A 21,638-nucleotide genomic window follows, 5' to 3' on the forward strand; every position below is an offset into this window, starting at 1 on the left:
AGGTAAATAGATGGGACTTCATTAAACTAAAAAGCATTTGCACAGCAAAAGGAATAATCAGCACAGTTAACAGACAACCCAAAGAGTGGCAGAAAATCTTCAAAATCTATACTTCTAACAAATGACTAATATCCAGAATCTATAAAGAACTCAAATTAGCAAGAAAAAAAAAACAATCTCATCAAAAAGTGGGCTAAGGACATAAATAAATAATTCTCAAAAGAAGGTATACAAATGGATACCAAGCATACAGAAAAATGCTCAAGAGCATTAATTATCAGGGAAATGCAATTCAAAACCACAATGTAATACCAACACACTCTTGCAAGAATGGCCATAATCAAAAAATAATAGACGTTGGTGTGAATATGGTGAAAAGGGAACACTTTTACACTGTTGGTGGGAATGTAAACTAGTACAACCACTATGGAAAACTATTTGGGGATTCCTTAGAGAACTAAAAGTAGATGTACTGTTCGATCCAGCAGTCTCACTATTAGGTACCTACCGAGAAGAAAAGAAGTCATTACATGAAAAAGATACATGCACATGCATGTTTGTAGCAGCACAATTTGCAATTGCAAAAATATGGAAGCAGCTCAAATGCCCATCAATCAGTGAGTGGATAAAGAAAATGTGCCATATATATATATACATTTGTATTTGTACATACACACATACATTTATACATACATTTCCATTTTATTTGTGAATGTCCTTGCCTATTTGCTATGCTTGTATTACACAAAACTGTATTGATTGGATATGGGACATGATCTTTGCTGACCAATGTTTTGATTGAAATGATACCAACTCATTACCAAGTAAATTATTGTCAATTATCTGTACTATCTAATGTTATTATGAGGTTCATTGGTTTTTTTTACCTTTTTTATACCTTCAATAAATGCTTTAACGAAACATTAGAAAAGATCACAAATAAGGCTCCTAGCCTGCTTGCAACATAAAAATAAAACTTATTCTTTAATCCTCACCTTATTCAGTTCCAAATAGTTCTGCCCTCAGGTTTATCTGCTTTAGTATATTTTGAATTGATTACACTCATATATGTCTGAACATGAATCCACTCATATTCATCCACAGAGTGGTCATATTACTTCAGAAGCTAGAGGGAAATTCTATCAGGAATCCAGGCACTGAGAAAAACAGGACTATCAAATCTTAATTTTGCTTCCAAGAAAAAGGTCAGTTCTAAATCTGATTCTAGAATTAAAGGTGATCGTGCATGTGGAAATCATCAGAATTAAATATTTTTCATTTCTCCTTCTATAAATTCATTAATCCTAACATTAAAAGTAAACTATTTATAACCTTAATAGAAAAGCCATTCGAGCCTTCATTTTTACCCTCACCTAATTTTAGAGTCAATCTTTTTTGGTGGTCTTCTGCATTCACATGGGTGATTCCTCGTAGTATAACTATATTTTGACACTCAGAAAAGCAAAGAAATTCTCAGCTAGGCATAACCACTAGCTTGACTGTGGGCCCAGCAACTGAGAGATGCATGCCTCTAACACCTCTCTTTGCTGACCTCCACTAAGGCTCTGGAGGTGGAATGGAATAAGAAGAGTGTAAAATTAGGCTACGCTCATTCTTTAAAAACAAATCTGATAGGTGAACTTTCTCACAGTATTGGTTTTCTAGGGCTGCTGTAGCAAAGTACCCACTGATTGAGTGGCTTAAACAACAGAACCATATTCTCTCCCAGTTCTGGATGTAGTTCGAGATTAAGTTGTTGACTCAAGATGGTTCAGTGTTAGGGCCATAAGGAAGAATTTGTCCCGTCCTTCCATCCTAGCTTCCTGTAGTTTGCTAGTGATCTTGGGCATCCCTTGGCTTCTGCTATATCACCCCAATCTCTGCCTTGATCTTCACATGGTATTCTCCGTGTTCATGTCTGTGTCTAAATCTCCACATTTTGTAGACACCAGTCATAGGGTTGTCAGCCCCTAATCATATAAGTCATCTTAACTAATTACATCTACAACAACCCTATTTTCAAATAAGGCCACATTCAGAGATACTGATGTTAGTTCAGGATCATATAAATTTTTGGAGGACACATTCAACCCATTATATGCATCTTCTTCTATACTTTGCCTAGTTCTGGTACCATCACCGGGTTTTACTCACATAATTTTCACATACTCATATATGCAGAATTAAGTCAACTGTGTGATCTCAAAATAATGTATAAGGTATATCTCCATGTCTATAAACTAAGGGGAAGTTTGCCTGATTGACAGGTGATTGGTAAGTCATCTCTAACAGTGCATGCTGAGGTTCCACAGGCCCTCATGAATCCGAGCTATAAACAAAAATGTAACAAAATGGCTCATGTGCCTTGCTAGATTGCCTCTGACAAAGTTCACAAGGTAACTTTCCCTGTGTTTGAACTGAGAAAAGCGTATGTGTATTGATAATCTAGTTACTATTGTCAAGAATAAAAATAGTTTCATTTCAAACATTGCTGGTAGTTAAGCCCTCATAAAAATTATATTAAAAGTTGAACTCCCTTAAAGCTCCACAATACAGACCAGTAGGAGTCCAGTCAGGGCCCTGTATCTCCCTATTTTTTGTGTCCCTTGACTAAGAACCATGATCCTAAAAAGCAAACAAGAGCCAAGGCTTTAATGCTGATGACTTTGATGTTTGGTAGTTTGAGAAAAGAAAGACCCAGAAATGTACACTTTCAAAAGGTCTTTCGTCACCAGTTGAGCTCCATCAGTCTCTGAAGCAAAGAAACAGATTTTAGACGGAAGTAAAAAATTAACTTGGGCATCTTCTACGCCTGATAGCTCTACCATTAAGTGGTCTCCCAACACAAGATACCAACAGAGAAAGGAGAAGGAAGTGGGGAGGGGAAGAAGGAGGCGGCGGCTAGGAGAGGAGGAAAAGAAAGGAGAAGAAAAACATACAGAAAGAAAGGGGTAGAACTTGGGTAGGCTGTGGGCTAACATAAAATGTGTCAGAAAAACCTCAGAGGGGAAATAGCACTTGCTCTTATAAAAACGAAGGCGACTTATCTTTGGGTAAGGTGGAAACAAGGAAAATTGTAGTAAATACAAATCTGGACAAAGACTTTAAGAGAGATTAAAGTCAAGATTTTTTAAATAAGAGAAATTAAAACCAACAAGAAACAATAATTAGGGAATTTAAAAAGAAATTCAGTAGATTACTGAACAAAATAAAGGAAGGATTTAGGGAATTACAGAAGGCTATTTTTAGCCAGGCCCTCTTCACTGGCCAATAGGAGCGCCTCTGTACTGACCACCCTGGCCACCTCTTCCAGGCTGGCCTCTCTAGCTACCTCTACCACCTCTGTCACCCTGGGCAACCTGGCAATCAGCCTCCTATGCCACCTCTGTGTCTGGAATTGGTGGGTTCTTTGTCTCACTTACTTCAACAATGAAGCCACGGACCCTCATGGTGTATGTTACAGTTCTTAAAGATGGTGTCTGGAGTTCGTTCCTTCAGATGTTCAGATGTGTCTGGAGCTTCTTCCTTCTTGTGTGTTCGTGGTCTGGTCTCGCTGACAGGAGTGAAGCTGCAGACATTCGCGGTGAGTGTTACGGCTCTCAAAAGCAGCGTCTCTGGAGTTGTTCATTCTTCCCGATTGGTTCGTGGTCTCACAGGCTTCAGGAGTGAAGCTGCAGACCTTGGCAGTGAGTGTTACCGCTAATAAAGGCAGCGTGAACCCACAATTAACAGCTGCAAGATTTATTATTAACAGCTAAAGAAGAAAACCTCCACAGTTTACAAAGTGAGCCTATGGGGCAGACTGCTTTCATTCCCTTATCTGGCCCCACCCACATCCTGCTGATTGGTCCATTTTACAGAGAGCTGATTGGTCTATATTACAGAGAGCTGATTGGTCCATTTTACAGAGAGTTGATTGATCCGTTTTGACAGAGTGCTGATTGGTGCATTTACAATCCTCTAGCTAGACCTAAAAGTTCTCCAAATCTTCACCAGCTCAACTAGACACAGAGCACTGATTGGTGCATTTACAAACCTTGAGGTAGACACAGGGTGCTGATTGGTGTGTTTACAAACCTTGAGCTAGACACAGAGTGCTGCTTGGTGTATTTACAATTCCTTAGCTAGACAAAATGTTTCTCCAAGTCCCCACCAGATTAGCTAGATAGAGAGTGCTGATTGGTGCATCCACAAACCCGGAGCTAGACACACAGTGCTGATTGGTGCATATAAATCCTCTGGCTAGACACAAAAGTTCTCCAAGTCCCCACCCAACTCAGGAGCCCAGCTGGCTTTGCCTCGTGGATCCCCGACTAGGGCACTGCAGACTGCCCGCCAGTCCACCGCCTGCACCCCTCAGCGGGAAGGTGGATGGGACTTGGCGCCAAGGCACAGAGGGCAGCGCCCCTCCGGGAGGCTCCGCCCACCCGGGAGTTCACCCGGCGGGTGCTCGGGCATGGCAGACTGCAGGTGGGAGCCCTGCCCTGCGGGTAGGCGGCTGAGGCTGAGGCCGGGAGAGAATTCAGCCCAGTGCTGGCGGGTGGCAGTGCTGGGGGACCCAGCGCACCCTCCCCAGCTGGTGGCCCGGATGCTAAGCCCCTCATTGTCCTGGGCCGGTGGCGTCGGCTGGCGGCACTCAGTGCCGGGCCCACCGAGCCCGGGGCCGCCCTGGTTCCCACCCGCGTCTCTCTCTCCAAACCTCCCTGCAAGCAGAGGGAGCGGGCTCCGGCCTCCGCCAGCCCAGAGAAGGATTCCCACAGTGCAGTGACAGGCTGAAGGGCTCCTCAAGCGCCGCCGGAGTGGACGCGGAGGCCGAGGCGCCGAGAGGGAGGGCTGCCAGGGCTGCCAGCACGCTTTCACCTCTCACCTCCACCGTGCAGCTTTCAGGTGAGCTCTCCTGGCCTCCCTGGACAGGCTGCTGACCCTGACCTGCCTTTTTATTTTTGCCCTTCTTGCCACACTGGCATCTGAGCTCTCCTTGGGGTGTGAGTTGTGATTCCTCCTGAGTTTCCTCAACTAATTCATCAGCAGCTTAGGTGAAATGACACAGATCCAGAAAAGAACAAGTAAAGAGAAGGGTTAGCCATAAACTTAAGGCAACTATGGAATCCGCCATAGTCTAAACTTAGTGAGGAGTAATATTTTACTGGTTTAAATGGCATTAGGTGGTGACCAGGACCCAGGCCCTAGAAGAAAAGGGGAAGAGAAATCCCGACTCTTGAGAGGACCCGCACTTATTTGGGCACCTCTCAATTGCCTCATCACAATGTTCTCTCCCACCCTCCATATCCTTGGGTTTCGCATCCACAGATTCAACTAACGCCAATCAAAGGTATTTGAAGAAAATAGTAGAACAATTAAAAATAATGCAAAGTTTAGGCCGAGCGTGGTGGCTCATGCCTGTAATCCCAGCACTTTGGGAGACCGAGGCGGGCGGATCTCAAAGTCAGGAGATTGAGACCATCCTGGCTAATGCTGTGAAAGTACAAAAAATTAGCCAGGCGTGGTGGCGGGCACCTGTAGTCCCAGCTACTCGGAAGGTTGAGGCAGGAGAATGGCATGAACCCGGGAGGTGGAGCTTGCAGTGACCTGAGATCCTGCTGCTGTACTTCCAGCCTGGGCAACAGAGCAAGACTCCATCTAAAAAAAAAAAAAAAAAATGCAAATTTTAAAGCAATACAGTTTAACAACTACTCACATAATATTTACACTTCATTAGGTATATATCTTATTTAGATATTATTTAAAGTATGCCAGAGGATTGTGTAGGTTATGTGCAAATACTACCCAATTTTGTATAATGGACTTACGCATCTCAGATTTTGATATCTACAAGGGGTTCTGGAAGCAATCCCCCATGGTTATAAAGGAGTGTCTATACAGTACATGAAATAAACCATAAACCACCAGATTTCTCATGGTGTCTAAAAAACCACCAGAGTCACTATCTCTACCTGTAAATATACATGATACCTTGACACAAGTCTATTGAACAGGGGATAATTATCGGCCACCTTATCTATGCCAATAGCAGAGCAATCATACAAGGCCCACTCTCCCACTGCTTCTATTATTTTCCACAAACTCTTAAGTCTATAGTTTCACAAATAGAATATATAAATAAAACCCACCCCATATTGTCTCCTTTTGCAAATTTCTAGTACCTATAATTAAATCCAAGCCCTCACCATCTTTACTATTTTTTTTGGCTCGAACAACAGAAATAAAATAAATAAACAGAAAAAAATAAACAATTTATTTTCACAGTTCTGGAAGCTAGACGTTTAAGAGGAAAGCATCTGTAAGTTTGGTTTCCTCTGAGGCCTCTCTGGCTGGAGAGGTACTGGGGGTTAAAACATTGTATTAGTCTGTTCTCATGCTGCTGATAAAGACATACCCAAGACCAGATAATTTATAAAGAAAGAGAGATTTAATGGATTACAGTTCCACGTGGCTGGGGAGGAGGTCCCACAATCATGGCAGAAGGCAAAAGGCATGTCTTACATGGTCGCAGGCAAGAGAGAATGAGAGTGAAGCAAAAAAGGAAACCCCTTATAAAATCGTCAGATCTGGTGAGACTTACTTACTACCATGAGAACAGTATGGGGAAACCACCCCCATTATTCAATTATCTCCCACCAGGTCCTTCCCACAACATGTGGAAATTATGAGAGCTACAATTCAAGATGAGATTTGGGTGAGGACACAGGCAAACCATATCAGATGCCAAGATAAGAATTTGGGGGGAACACAATTCAGCCCAGAACACACTCTTCTACTTCCATGTTTCTCACTTACTTCTGGCTCTTCTACCTCAGTAAAGGGCATTCTTAAATCCTTTTCATATTTGAAGCACTAACAACCCACTCCTAATTCAGATCTTCCCCCTGTTCTATCTAGATGACTGCCATCATGTCAAAGTGTGAAAATACCCTAAGCTGGGAATCTCAAACTCAAATATAGAGGAGCCAGGGGAATCATGAGTGGACCAGGTGGTGAACAAGAGACTACTACCAGTGCCATGCAAAGGTAAAGACCACCATCTATTGCCAGATAACTTCAGTCAGGTTTGAAAACAGAGTCTAGGGTATCCTGTTCTGTTTTTTCAGAGAACCCAGAAATATATTTATGTGAAGTTTCCCAAGTTTTATATGCTGGTAACAAAAACAGAAATGCCCCCCAAAATTGTAGGCCCTTACTGTCTTTCGTATCAACTTTCAATTACTTCTTTGTGATCTCATGGCCGTGACTCTTAATTACGATCGTTCTCTTGCAGACTAACATACTTTTAATTGAATACCCTAGACATGTCAGACACTAAGATTCAAAGAACCAAAGGCAGTCTGTGTCCTCAAGCTGCCTTCATTGTTGTCAGGTGAACAGAGAAACGATTGTGCCACTCTGCTGTTCAAAAATCTCTGCCACAAAACTAAATAACAAATTCAAGTTGCCGTTTGTAACAGCCTTCACAATCTGGAGCTCACCCACATTTTCAACTTCATTATCTTTTATTTTGATTTCAGCCATTCAGGATTATTCTATGTTCCTAAGCCATTGAAAATGAAATGAGGTGTGTGTAGATTTAGCCGTGCATTTCCTTCTGTTCCCTTCCCACCACTCTCCCAGGCACAGATCACATATCACTTCCTACATGAGACGTTCCCTTTCATCTCCTGCTCTGAGCTTTCATAACACCCTTTTCTGTCAGACTTTTGGTGGTGATCATCATTAGGTGTTACATCCAAGCTACATCTTCCATTACATTCTGAATTCCTTAAGGACAGTGACAGTGTTTAATTTAATTTTTTGTATCCTCAGTATAGAGAATAGGGCCCTGCCTGAGTGATTGTGAAGCACTGAATTTTACTGAATTAATGTTGGGGGAGAATAATGAAAATATCTCTTTCAGAAATCATCAAACAGGCATGGCCACACAACACCAGCCAAGGCCAGGTACCTTAGGCAAGAAAAAAATCAGAAAGCAAGGAGGAACCCCACACTGGACCTCAGACAGCCCCTTATATCTAAAGCAGATCATTCTTTTTTTTTTTTCTTTTTGCGTCTTTTTGTTTTCGTTTTTGTTTTTGTTTTTGTTTTTGAGATGGTGTCTTGCTCTGTTGCACAGGCTGGAGTGCAGAGGCACAATCTCAACTCACGGCAACCTCCGCCTCCCAGGTTAAAGTGATTCTCCTGCCTCAGCCTCCCAAGTAGCTGGAACTACAGGTGTGTGCCACCATGCCCAGCTAATTCTTTGTATTTTTAGTAGAGACAGGGTTTTTACCATGTTGGCTAGGCTGATCTCGAACTTCTGACCTCAAGTGATTTGCCCTCCTCGGCCTCCCAAAGCACTGGGACTACAGGTCTGAGCCACAGCACCTGGACTTTTTTTTGGTCTTTTGTTCTTCTACAATGTGGAACTAAAATCTAATAGTAGAATGGTTGAGAAAAAAAAAAGTTTTCATGGTTAAACATGATTATTTGCATTACAGCAAAAACTTGTAGAAATTTTTTATTAGAACAGTAACCAAGAGGTTCCTTGAATTCATTCAGAACAATTCTTAATAACTTAATTGAACTCAGAACAGCTCACATGGTGCTTGGGTCTTTTCATCTTCCTCTTGAGAGCCTTCTTCAAAGAAAGAAGAGAAAAAGAATGAAGTATGAAATGACATCATAAACTCAATAGAAGGATCATTGACAAGTCAGAATCAGGGAAAAAGATCATTAAGCATAAAAGTTTTCTTTAAGCAACAAAATTATTGGTTGACTCACTCACTCAATTCTGCCACTTCTTTGGTGGCATAACTCATTAGCTCTCTCATGTACTCTGGGCATGTATTATATCCTTCCTCCTACACAGAGTCTCTCACCCAGGCCATTAGAACGGACTTCAAATTTTTCGTGTAAAGTGTGTGTGACTAACAGTGGCTTTAAATTTCACTTACTCTGAGACAAATTAGTATTTAAGCAGATATCAGGACCTGAAAACTAAACAATAAAGAATTTGTGTTTTAATTCAGAGTGGCAAAAGAAAGTGCAATGATACATTCACTGATTGACTATAATAATGTAGGCAAATTTCACAGTATCTTTACGCTTCAAATTAGTTATATGTCAAGGGAGATATTGCTCTTGCAAAGATAAGAGATTTGTGCTATTCAATCATTAGCCATTGGTTATAGAAAGATTTAGAGAAAAACATTTACAAATAAGTGCTGTGTCGATATTCTGCTGATGTTCAGATGCTAATTACAACTCTGACACGAGATTCTAAAGTGAAAATGAAGGAGATGGTCCATATTAGCCATTATTGGGTCAAGCATGGTGGCTTATGCCTGTAATCCAATACTTCGGGAGGATGAGGTGGCAAGATATCTTCGGCCTAGGAGTTCAAGACCAGCCTGGGCAACATGGTGAGACTCCATCTCTATGAAAAATTGTAAAATTAGCTGGGTGTGATTGTGTGTGCCTGTAGTCCCAGCTACTCAGGAGGGTGAGGTAGGAGGATAGCTTGAGCCCAGGAGGTGGAGGCTGCAGTGAGCTGTGTTCACGCCCCTGCACTCCAATCTGGGTGACAGAGGAGGCTTGTCTCATTAAATCGAACAATATTATTATTGAGAACCACTAAAACTTTCAGGTTTTGTAAGTCTCTTTTTCCCTTTGGTACTCCCTAAACTCAACGTTGACAATGTTCAAGAATTTTGAGAATGCTTATTAAACGAAGAAGAAAAGTATGGTAGGTTCTGAAGAAAAAAGAAAATAACACATCCCTTAATAAAGGTTTACCTTACTCTTGAAAGAACTCTTCAGCAACAATACTCAAGATTTTAAGAGAAAAGAAATGAAAAAGAAGACAAATTTAAGACATGATTCGATAAAACCCCAACTGTGAATTTGTAGAAAGACATTTAGGTTTAGACACAAGAGTTTTAAAAATGCCTAAGAGAGCTTTAGGGAAAAAAATTATAAAGGTTTGGATACAATAAACCAAAATTTCCCAAAGTAGAACCCTAGTCCCAGTCATTGACTCTGAATGAGGGGTGACCTGTATTTTAAAGGATTAAGGAATGGAATGGAAAGAGTTTGATAGTGCCTGCTTAACATCAAAATTTTGATTAAGTACAAATTTAATCAAAATTATCAATATTTTTAAATGTTCAAGAGTTTGATGTCAAGGAAATGCAATTCTAGATGAATTACAGAATTATAGAATTCTATTATAGATTATAGAAATAAAAAATACAGATTTTCCATTCAATTTAGATGCCCTGTTTCACAGAAACAGAATCAATAACTGAAAATCCATATACTTTAGAACAGCAAAATTACATCATGAAGATGTTGACTTAAGACTTAGGCCCAGATTTTCAGAGAGGTATCTGCAATCAGTGAAAAATAGAAATTAAGGTTGCCTCTTTTACTGACCTACTCTCTGAAAATAAAGTGCTTAATTTCTGAAAGGGTCAATCTAACTCTAGTCTTTTCCATGCATTTTAACCCCATTATCCATTGTATTGTCCCCATTTCCTCCTCTTGCCATCATCTACGCTCTGAGCAGAGCTCAGGGTCACCAAAGCCGTTGGGAGCAGGACCAGCAGCACCTTGATGGAAGCCATGGTGTCCATCTCCCTTGATGCTGTAGGAACCTCAGACATAGTCCATAAAGGACTGAGTTGGGCACTTCTTACTCATATCTAATTGTCCATTTGCCCATCAGTCAGACTTGCTGAGTTGGTTTAAAAGTCTGGTCCAGCTCCTCAAAGGAAAACCATAAATTTAGTAAGATTCCTGAAAACAATTGTTCATCCTCCTCAACTGTTAGTTATAAGTATTAATAATTGTCTTTCATTAATTAGTATTCCACTCAGAACTATGGTTCTCTTTTCTGTTACCATATTCAATATGGTTCAAGTTGTCCAAACATCAATTACTTCTCGTCCTTTTCCTATAGAATGAGCCAATAGAATCATCAGGAAATCAAAGGTTAAAGTAATAGAAATATAATCACAAGATGAAAGAACAATAAGGCCTCAAGAAAGATTAGTATAAGTTATCTAACACGGCTTGGGTAAATGAAAGCAATTGCCAGTAAGAGACTAAAATCAACTTCAGACTCAGAAAACTGTAGCTATTTAGAATGTACTTGAGTTCATTATTTGAATGGACTGTGAAATCTTGAAACTAAACATAATCAGAATAATCAGTGGGTTGGAAAACAATATCATTCAAGAATCACTGAGTGAATTAAGAGTGTTCAGCTTGGAAAGAGAAGAATATGAGTAAGCATGATAGTTCCACATAGTTACATAGAACAAAAAGTAATCTTGTTTGTGTAGTTCTGGAAGATACAAAAAGAGCTATTGATTTTAAAAGGGGGATAATTTGTTGATAGTATAAAATAATTTTTATAATTATTTAAGTTATCTTAAATAATTTTGAATTTTAAATTATCTTAAATAATTTTAATTACTTTAGAATAATATTAAAATAAATTTCTTAGAATTATTAAAACTTGAAACAATTGATTGAGCTATCCAGGGAAAATTAGTTTCTTATCCCTGAATGTGCTCAGGCACTAAGAGATCTATATCTAGCATGTTAAAAAAAAAAAAAGTTGAGATTCATTGGAATAGAATCACCGTATCCAACTATCTCTTTAAAACACAGTTAATGAAAGAAAGGATTCTTTTTCCTCTGGATGAAAATTTCATATTTTGTTTTTACAATTTTGTGTTCCCTTCTTTACATCTTCAATCTTCACTAATTCGGCTACCTGTAGCCAAAAAATCCTGAAGTTTCCGTTAGCGTAAAAAAAGTCTTCCATAAACTTTTTTAATTTTCCTAACCTATTGAGCTACCCATTGTTCTTACTAAAACAATTGCTCACTTTTAAAAAAGTGTCCTGAAATTACTCTCCCTGGAGGTCACAGCTTGTCTCTGATCATCAAACTTAGTAATATTTTCTTAGTCCTTTTGTCTTTAACCTCTTTAAAATTTTGTATATTACTATATATTTCTTCCCTCTTACAGTTTTTTTTCTTTTGACTTCTGTAACACTGAAATCACTTGATTATTTTTACATCCTTTTTGTGCCTGCTTTATTGAATATTCATTTTTAAATTATTACCTACAAGGTGGTGCAGGTACCACTGTCTACTTACCCAGTATCAATTTTTACCATTTTCTTTGCAGAAACCCAATACTGATCAGGGTGGCAACATTTCCTGTTAATAAATATTTATTTTCAGATTATTTTGCTGCTGCGGGTGACCATGTGGCATAATTCCAGAAAGTTAGAGGTTGGTTGAAGTCTACTGGATAGTGCTTCTGAGAGCCACTTTATATTCAGGTGGGGAGTGGAGGAAGAACAGATACCTGTGGCATAATATTTGACCATTTACCATTGTTTCTAATTGCCTGAAATGCAGACACAATATCTTAAATCTTAATGGCCATCTTGCAATGTGGGACCATAAGATGAGGGTGAATATCAACACGTTTTGTATGGTAGAAATAAAGATAGAAAGATCCCTAGTTCCTGATAGCATAACTAAACTTCCATACCAGCCCTGGCCTTCGGACATCTTGTTGCTTAGACAAAAATAATTGGTTAAGTTTCTAGTAGTTAGAAATGCTACATAATGAATGCATTTCCAGCTGACGCTTTAAGTTTCTAACTTTGACCTTATAAATATCAATCATTTTCATCATTTCAACTGTCACGTCTACAAGAAGCATTCTTGCAGTAGACTGATTGTTAGGGTGGAACGCAAAACTTTATGTGTGCTGCTTAGATGACCAGAGGTTAAGAAAGCGAGACTGGGAAGCGCAACTCCTTATTTTCACAACTCCTTATTTTATAGGACTAGTCACTATTTTTTATTTATTTATTTATTTATTGAGACAAGGTCTCACTCTGTTGCCCAGGAGGCTGGAGACTGAAGTGCAGTGTTATGTTCATGGCTCACTGTTGCTATCCTTTCAAAATTCTTATGTTAAAATACGACCCCAATATGATGGTACTAGGAGGTGAAACCTTTGGTAAGCTATTAGATCACAAAGGTGGAGTCCTCATGAATGGGATTAGTGCCATTAGGCCAGTACATGCAAATTCAAATCATCAACAGGAAATGGAGCACTCACATCTGCCAGTGGAAATCGGAGAAAATTTCATAAAGAATGTGGCATTTCCAAAGAAGTCATAAATTAAAAGTTAAACGTCAGGTAGATAGCTGAATGATGAGTATTTCAGGAAATGTGTAAAGGAACAAAAAGAGTGAAAGAACATCCATATTTGAGACAATGAATATTGTTCAGTATTTCTGAATTATAATGTCTTAAGATAGAAAAGATTTGAAGTGAAAGGAGAAAAGACTGCATGTGTAGGCAAGGACCAAATGATAAAACCAGATGACAAAAGTTGTGTGTGCCATACAAAGATGGTGGTATTAATTATACTTTATGGAATGGGAGATAATTAACAAATATCACACAAAAAATAAGTTCATTAGAGCATCACATTTGAAAGATGATTCTTATGACTGTTGAGAAGAAAGTAGACTATTGCAATTCCCCCAAGAAACACACAGTGATAATTCAAATGAAGGGAAATACTAAACGAGATATTCCAGAAGTAGAGTAAAGATGATAGAATAAAAAAGCAAGTCAATTGAGTTTTCTGAGATTAATTTTATTTTTTGGTTTATACAACTGGCAACATTAGAATTCAGCAAGATGGGTAATCAAAAGAATAAAAAAGCAGATTTGGAGAAAAGCGTAAGGTGACTGGATAAGAGTCATGTGGAATTTTCTAGTGTCTCACATGCACCTGGATAATAGGTGCTCAACCAACATTACAGGAATAAATATTCTACTGTGTAGCTCAGGATTCGGCTTGGGGTGAAATATATACTTTGGAGTCACAAATGTATAGGTGCTTAAAGCCATAGCGGTGAATGAAATAAATCCCAGTGTGTAAGTTAGACAAGAAAGGAAGAAGACAGTTAAAGACTCTCCTGAGAAAATTAAAGGTTAAGATACAGAAAAAATCAAGGAGCCCCGGGTGGGGATGCTATCAGAGAGTACTTAGTGACATCAACAGAAGAAGTCAATTAAGATTAAGAATGAATAGTAGGCATTGTGTATGAGTAGCACAAAGTCTGCAGAAGAGAACATTATGATATAAAAGTGGAATTGGATCAAACAAGAAAGGCTTTTATGGAAAGTACAACTAGAAAAGCACAACTGAAATCCACTTAAGGCAGAAAGAAGCAAAAAATATTCACCAGAAAATCAAATAGCATGTGTTGTGGCCTATGTAAATATCTAGGACAGACAGTATGGAGTGGAATGTTGATTACAAATTAACAATTCAAAGCCAACTTGCTTGGGTTAAAATTGTGACTGTGTCACTTCCTAGTCACATAAACTTGAGAAAATTACTCAGTCTAATCTGGCCTCAGTTTCCTTGTGTATAAATTAGAAATGGTAATAGAGCTCACTTTTTTGGGTTCTCATGAAGATTGAGTCAAAATATGTAAAGGCAATTTAGTAAATGCTAGTTATTATTATAATAAATATGTGTCTAGAATGCAGTGGGAAAGAACATAACAGAAAAATTGTAATGTGGTCACAGAAAGGAACAGACAATGGGCGGTCAACATATAGATACTTTGGCACAGAAGCAAAAATGAAAGATTAGTAGAAAAAAATTTTCCTAGCTGGGAAAGTCACATGGAGACTATGATCCCATTTCGACATAAAAGGAATATATATGCACATATATATAATGATTTTTTTCACTCAGCATTTTGTTGAATGTAGTAGTGTGTTCATTTTCATTTTTATTAATAGCAGTGATCATTTTTCTTTCGTTTTCATTAATATAAATTGGTGCAAAACTAAGTTCAGTTTTGCCGTTACTTACTTTTGCACCAACCTAATATATGTGTGTGTGTATATATATATATGATATATATATGAGAGACAGATTTGTGTTCAGAAAATATTTCAAATTATAGACAAAAATGTTATTAGTGATTTATTGCTGGAAATGAAATCGTGGTGGAAGTCAGTAACACTTTTTCTTTTTATGCTCCTATATTGTTTAAACTTTAATGATAACTTTTAATATTTTTAAAACACTGTTAAAAATGAAGACCCTAGCCAGCAAGCTGTAGTCTAATACAATGAAAAGGAACTGTTCTGCAATTTACCTTAAGCCTTAACTTCCTACTTCCTCATTTGCTTCTGCCAGGTTCAGATATTGGCCTTTAAGCATCACTTGAAGTCTAGTTTTTGCTCCAGTAAACACTTGACACCTTCCCTTCTATCATCCAATAATTAACTTATTTAGCCTTTCATTCCACATGGCTCTATGAGGCTTTGACCTTTACCTGCTTTCACCTGATAATTGACCTTCATTTTACTCCTTAAAGCTGTCTTCCAAATGTAACTTTTACCTTCACCCCCTGCTCTTTAGAACTGAGTCATGATCTTGATTTTAATATTCACATGCCCAAACTTGAGACTGATAATATATGCCCAAAGTATTGTGTAAGCCCTTTTAGCCATCTTATTATTTAATCTAATCTTGACAACCTGGAAAAATAGGTACTATTATCCTTCCAATGTTGTAAGTAAATAAATTGAGGTATAGATTATATTTATCTCTTATAAAGCAGCAATAATCAAAACATTATAGTGCTGGCATAATAACAAGCATACAGACTAATGGGACAGAATAGAATCCAGAAAGAAATTCATGCGTTTATATTCAACTAATCTTTGACAAGGCTTTCAAGAACACACAATGGGGGAAAGGATAATCTCTTTAATAAATGCTGTTGGGAGAACTGGATATCAACATGCGGAAGAATGAAAGTAGACACTTATCTCACACCATCTATAACATTGCACTCAAAATGAGCTAAAGTCGAGATCAGAAACTGTAATACTACTTAAAAAAAAAAAAAAAAACATAGAGGCCAAGCGCGGTGGCTCACGCCTATAATCCCAGCACTTTGGGAAGCCAAGGTGAGCAGATCACAGGGTCAGTGTTCAAGACCAGCCTGGCCAATATGGTGAAACTCTGTCTTTACTAAAAATACAAAAATTAGCCTGGCATGATGGCGCACACCTGTAGTCCCGGCTACTTGGGAGGCTGAGGCAGAAGAATTGCTTGAACCCAAGAGATGGAGGTTGCAGTTAGCCGAGATCATGCCACTGCACTTCAGCCTGGGAAACAGAGCAAGATTCTGTCTCAAAAAAAAAAACCATAGAACAAAACTTCTTGACATTGGTCTGGTCAATGATTTTTTTGGACATGATCCCAAAAACACAGACGACAAAAGCAAAAATAAGGAAGTGAGCCTACATCAAAATAAAGACTTCTGCACAGCAAAGGAAAATAATCAACAAAGTGAAGGAAACAGCCTACAGAAAGGGATAAAATATTTGCAAACCATGTATCTGATTAAGAATTAATATCCCAAATTCATGAGGAACTCAAATAACTACATAGCCATAAACAGCCCAATAACCCAATTAAAAAATGGGCAAAGGGCCTGAATAGACATTTCTAAAAATAAAACATATAAATGGCCAACAGGTCAGTGGAAACGTGCTCAGCATCACAAAACATTAGGGGAATGCATATCAAAACTGCAATGACATATCACCTTGTAACTATTAGAAAGACTATTATCAAAAGACAAAATATAAGTTTGTGCAAGGATGTGGAGGAAAGAGAACCGTTGTCCACTATTGGTGGAATTGTGAATTGGTACAGCCATTATGGAAAACCATATGGATGTTCTTCAAAGATTTTTGGAAAAGAAGTACCATATAATCCAACAATCCCATTTTTGAGTGTACATGCAAAGGAAATCAAATCAATATGTTGAAGATATATCTGTAGTCCTATGTTAATTGCTGTTCTAGTCATAATAGCCAAGATAACCTAAGTGTCCATGGATGAATGATTTTTTCAAAAATAGTAAACACACACACACACACACACACAGGAATAGTATTCAGCTTATAAAAAGAAGAAAATTCTACCTTTTGCAACAGCATAGATGAACCTGGAAGACATTATATTAAGCAAAATAAGCCAGACACAAAAAGACAAACACTGCATGATCTCACTTAAATGTGGAATCTAAGAGTCAAACTAAAAAAGCAGAGAGTAGAATGGTAGAAGAAATGAAGAGATATTGGTCAAAGGCACAAAGTTTCGGTTATGTGGATGAACAAGTTCTAAAGATCTAACATACATAGTGGTGACTATAGTTAATAATACTGTTTTGTATACTTGAAATTTGCTGATAGAGTAGAATTGTCTTATCACAAAACAAGCAAAAGATAACTATGTGAGATGAGAGATACATTAATTAGCTTCATTGTGGCAATCATTTCACAATATATATGTATATCAAAACATTAAGTTGTATATGTTAAATATACATAATTTTTATTTATCAGTAATACCTCAATAAAGCTGGGAAAAAAGTTGGAATATTTGGATTCATCGAAAGACATCATAAAGACAAAAAAAAAGATGCAAAATGGGAGCACTTTTTTTTTTTTTTGGAGTGGGGGCGAAGTTTTGCTCTTTTATCTAGGCTGGAGTGAAATGGCGTGATCTCGGCTCACTGCAACCTCTGCCCCCAGGGTTCAAACAATGAGTACCTAGGATTACAGGTGTGTGCCATCATGCCCAGCTAATTTTTGCATTTTTAGTAGAGACGGAGTTTCACCATGTTGGCTAGGCTAGTCTCGAACTCTTGACCTCAGGTGGTCCACCCCCCTGGGCCTCCCAAAGTACTAGGATTACAGGCATGAGGCACTGCACCTGGCCGGAAGCACTGTTTACAACACATATATTTAACACTTAGTAACCTAAATTTACATGAACTCCAAAAAATAAGGAAAACAACTCAATTTAAAAAACTGGCAAAAGACATTGAATAGGAATTGCACAGAATAGGTAAATTCACATGGCCAATAAACATGAAAAGATGCTCAACCTAATTAATAACCAGGGGAATGCTTATGAGACAACAATAAAATACCACTTTTCCACCACTAGATAGGCAAAAGTAAAGGCCTGACAATGTACAAGAGTTCTTTTCTTGCATTTCCTTGATAATTAATTATGTTGTGCACCTTTTGACGTAACTATTGGCCATTTGTATATCTTTTTTTGAGAAGTGTCTGTTGAAATACATTGCCTAATTTTAATTGGTTTGTTTTTTTTCTGTTGTAGGAATTTCTTTTTTTTTTTTTTTTTTTTTTTTTGAGACGGAGTCTCACTCTGTCGCCCAGGCTGGAGTGCAGTGGCCGGATCTCAGCTCACTGCAAGCTCCGCCTCCCGGGTTTACGCCATTCTCTCGCCTCAGCCTCCCGAGTAGCTGGGACTACAGGCGCCCGCCACCTCGCCCGGCTAATTTTTTGTATTTTTTTTTTAGTAGAGACGGGGTTTCACCGTGTTAGCCAGGATGGTCTCGATCTCCTGACCTCGTGATCCGCCCATCTCGGCCTCCCAAAGTGCTGGGATTACAGGCTTGAGCCACCGCGCCCGGCCGGAATTTCTTATATATTTTTACTATTAACCTTTTACAGATACATGGTTTGTAAACATTTTCTCCCATTCAGTGGTTAACCTTTTCATTTTGTTGATTGTTCTCTTTGCTTTGCAGTAGCATTTTCATTTGATGTAATCCCATTCGTATACTGTTGATGGGGACGTAAATTGGGTCAACCAGTATGAAAAACAGTTTAGAGGTTTCTCAAAAAAATTAAAAATAGGGGTACCATATGATCCAGTAATTCCACTTCTGGGTATACACCAAAAATAATTGAAATTAGGATCTTGAAGAGATCTTAGCAATTTATGTTCATTGCAGCATTTTTCACAATAGCCAAAAAGTGGAAGCAACCTAAATGTTTACTAATGGATGAATGGAAAAAGAAAATATGGTATATACTTTTAAAACAAAAACTTTAGACAAATAAAATTTAACAGAGTTTATTTGAGCAAAGAACAACTTATTAATCGAGTAGTACTCAAAACAGAAAGAGGTTCAGAGAGCTTCGCACAGCAGCATGAACAGTGAGCTTCTTATATGACACAAAGGAAAGGCAAGCAGATGAATCACCTAATTGGCAAGAGTAAGGTGTTTGCCTTATTTGAGACTGGTGTGATGAGATATTTGCCTTATTTGTGTATGTTCTGATGAGTGGTTTCCAGTTGTATAATCAAATGGCTGTTCAAATGGCCATTTAGTTGTTTGTGACTGGTTGAAGCTCTTTTTTGTTTTTTTCACTTTTGTCAATTACAATAAATTTTTCTAAGTTTCAATCATTTGTGACAACATGGAAGAACCTGGAAGACATTATGCTAAGTGAAATATATCAGACACAGAAGGACGAACACTACATCATGCCACCTATATGTGAAATCTAAAACAGTCAAACTCATAGAAGCAGAGAGCAGATCAGTGGTGACCAGAGGTTGGGGACAGGGAGCTAAAGAAAGGCATTGGTCAAAGGGTAAAAAGTTTCAGTTATGCAAGATACATTAATTCCTTCAGATCTACTATACAGCATAGTGCCTATAGTAATAATAGTGTGCTTATACTTAAAAATTTGTGAAGAGAGTAGATCTTATGTTTTCTTATCTGAAAAAACAAAGAGCATGGGAGCAAACTTTTGGAAGTGATAGATACATTTATGGTATTGATTGTGGGGATGGTTTCATGAATGTATATCTGTTTTTAAATTTATCAAATTGTATAAATATGTATAGTTTTTTGTATGATAATCATATCTCAATAAAACTTTTTATTTAAAGAAGTTGGACAAAAGCAGACTTGGCAGGGATGTGAAACAGGAATTTTTATACTGATTATAGAAGCAAAAATTATTAAACCATTCTAACACAAGTTGGCATTATCTTTTAAACCTAAACTAGTGCATACCCTATGACTCAGAAGAATAAAAAAAATGAAGATATTGTTACTCATGTGTTATTTGAGACATTTCCAAGAATGTTGACAATAATGTCACTCAACAAAATATTGGAAGTAGTTCAAATCTCTATTATCCACACAATTCATAAACAGATACAATGTGTTCACTTGGTGAAATGGTATGTTGAGTAAAAATTAATCACATACTGTCAATATGGAGGAATCATAAAAGTAGAATGTAGATAGATACAAAAAGCCTCAACAAAACACTAACAAACTGAATCCAACAGCACATCAAAAAGCTTATCCACCATGATCAAGTAGGCTTTATTTCTTGGATACAAGGTTATATGAATCATCACATAAACAGAACTAAAAACAAAAAGAAACATCACCATTTCAACAGATGCAGAAAGGCTTTCAATAAAATTCAACATCCCTTCATGTTAAAACCCTAAAAAAACTAGGTATTGAAGGTACATACCTCAAAATAATAACAGTCATCTATGACAAATTCACAGACAACATCATTACTGAAGAGGCAAAAGGTGGAAGATTCTCCTTGAGAACTGCAACAAGATAAGGATGCTCACACTCAGCACTTTTATTTAACATAGTAGCTACAACAATCAGGCAAGACAAAGAAATAAAAGGCATCCAAATAGGAAGAGAGGAAATCAAACTATCTCTCTTTGCAGATATCTCTCTTTGCAATTGTGATTTTATGCCTAGAAAACTTCAGAGTCTCTGCGCAATAGCTCCTACATCTAATAAACAACTTTGGCAAAGTTTCAGGATACAAAATCAAAGTACAAAAATCAGTAGCATTTCTGTACACCAATAACATCCAAGCTGAGAGCCAAATCAAGAACACAATCTCATTCACAATAGCCATACATACACACAAATTATCTAGGAATACAACTAACAAGGGAAGTGAAAGATCTTTACAAAGAGAATTGCAAACAGTACTCAAAGAAAGCAGAGATGATACAAACAAATTGAAACACATTCCATGCTCATGGATAGGAAGAATCAATACAGTTAAAATGGCCATATTGCTCAAAGCAATGTACAGATTCAGTGCTGTTCCTATCAAACCACAAATGACATTTTTCCCAGAATTAGGAAAAGACATTCTAAAATTCATTTGGAATCAAAAAAAGAGCTCAAATAGCCAAAGCAATCCTAAGCAAGAAGAACAAAGCTGAAGGCATCACACAACTGGACTTTAGACTATACTATGAGGCTACAAGTAATGAAAACAGCATGGTACTTGTACAAAAACAGACATATAGACCAATGGAACAAGTTAGAGAACCCAGAAATAAAACTGCACATCTACAACCATTTGATCTTAGAAAAAGTCAACAATAACAAGCAATGGGGAAAAGACTCCCTATTCAATAAACTGTGCTGGGATAACTTGTTGGCCATATGCAGAAGATTGAAACTGGACCACTTCCTTTCACCATATACAAAAATCAACTCAAGATGGATTCAAGACTTAAATGTAAAACCTAAAACTATAAAAACCCTAGAAGAACACCTAGGAAATACCATTCTGGACATCTACCCTGGCAAAAACTTCATAGTGAAAACTCCAAAAGCAATTACAACAAAAACAAAAATTGACAAGTGGGACCTAATTAAACTAAAGAGCCT

The 21,638-nt window shown here is 37.8% G+C and overlaps 1 protein-coding gene across 1 annotated transcript in view; it reads right to left on the reverse strand.

Moving 5' to 3' along the window:
• Positions 1–8,314: 8,314 nt before the first annotated feature.
• Positions 8,315–21,638, reverse strand: part of LOC117090559 — a 72,802-nt gene continuing 59,478 nt past the window's right edge. Inside the window, exon 4 of the transcript XR_004440052.1 lies at positions 8,315–8,629. The gene's annotated coding sequence lies outside the window, so the exon portion shown is untranslated. The remainder of the gene's footprint in view (positions 8,630–21,638) is intronic.

This window comes from Trachypithecus francoisi, unplaced genomic scaffold, assembly GCF_009764315.1.
Source record: "Trachypithecus francoisi isolate TF-2019V2 unplaced genomic scaffold, Tfra_2.0 Lachesis_group11, whole genome shotgun sequence".
Taxonomy (NCBI): domain Eukaryota; kingdom Metazoa; phylum Chordata; class Mammalia; order Primates; family Cercopithecidae; genus Trachypithecus; species Trachypithecus francoisi.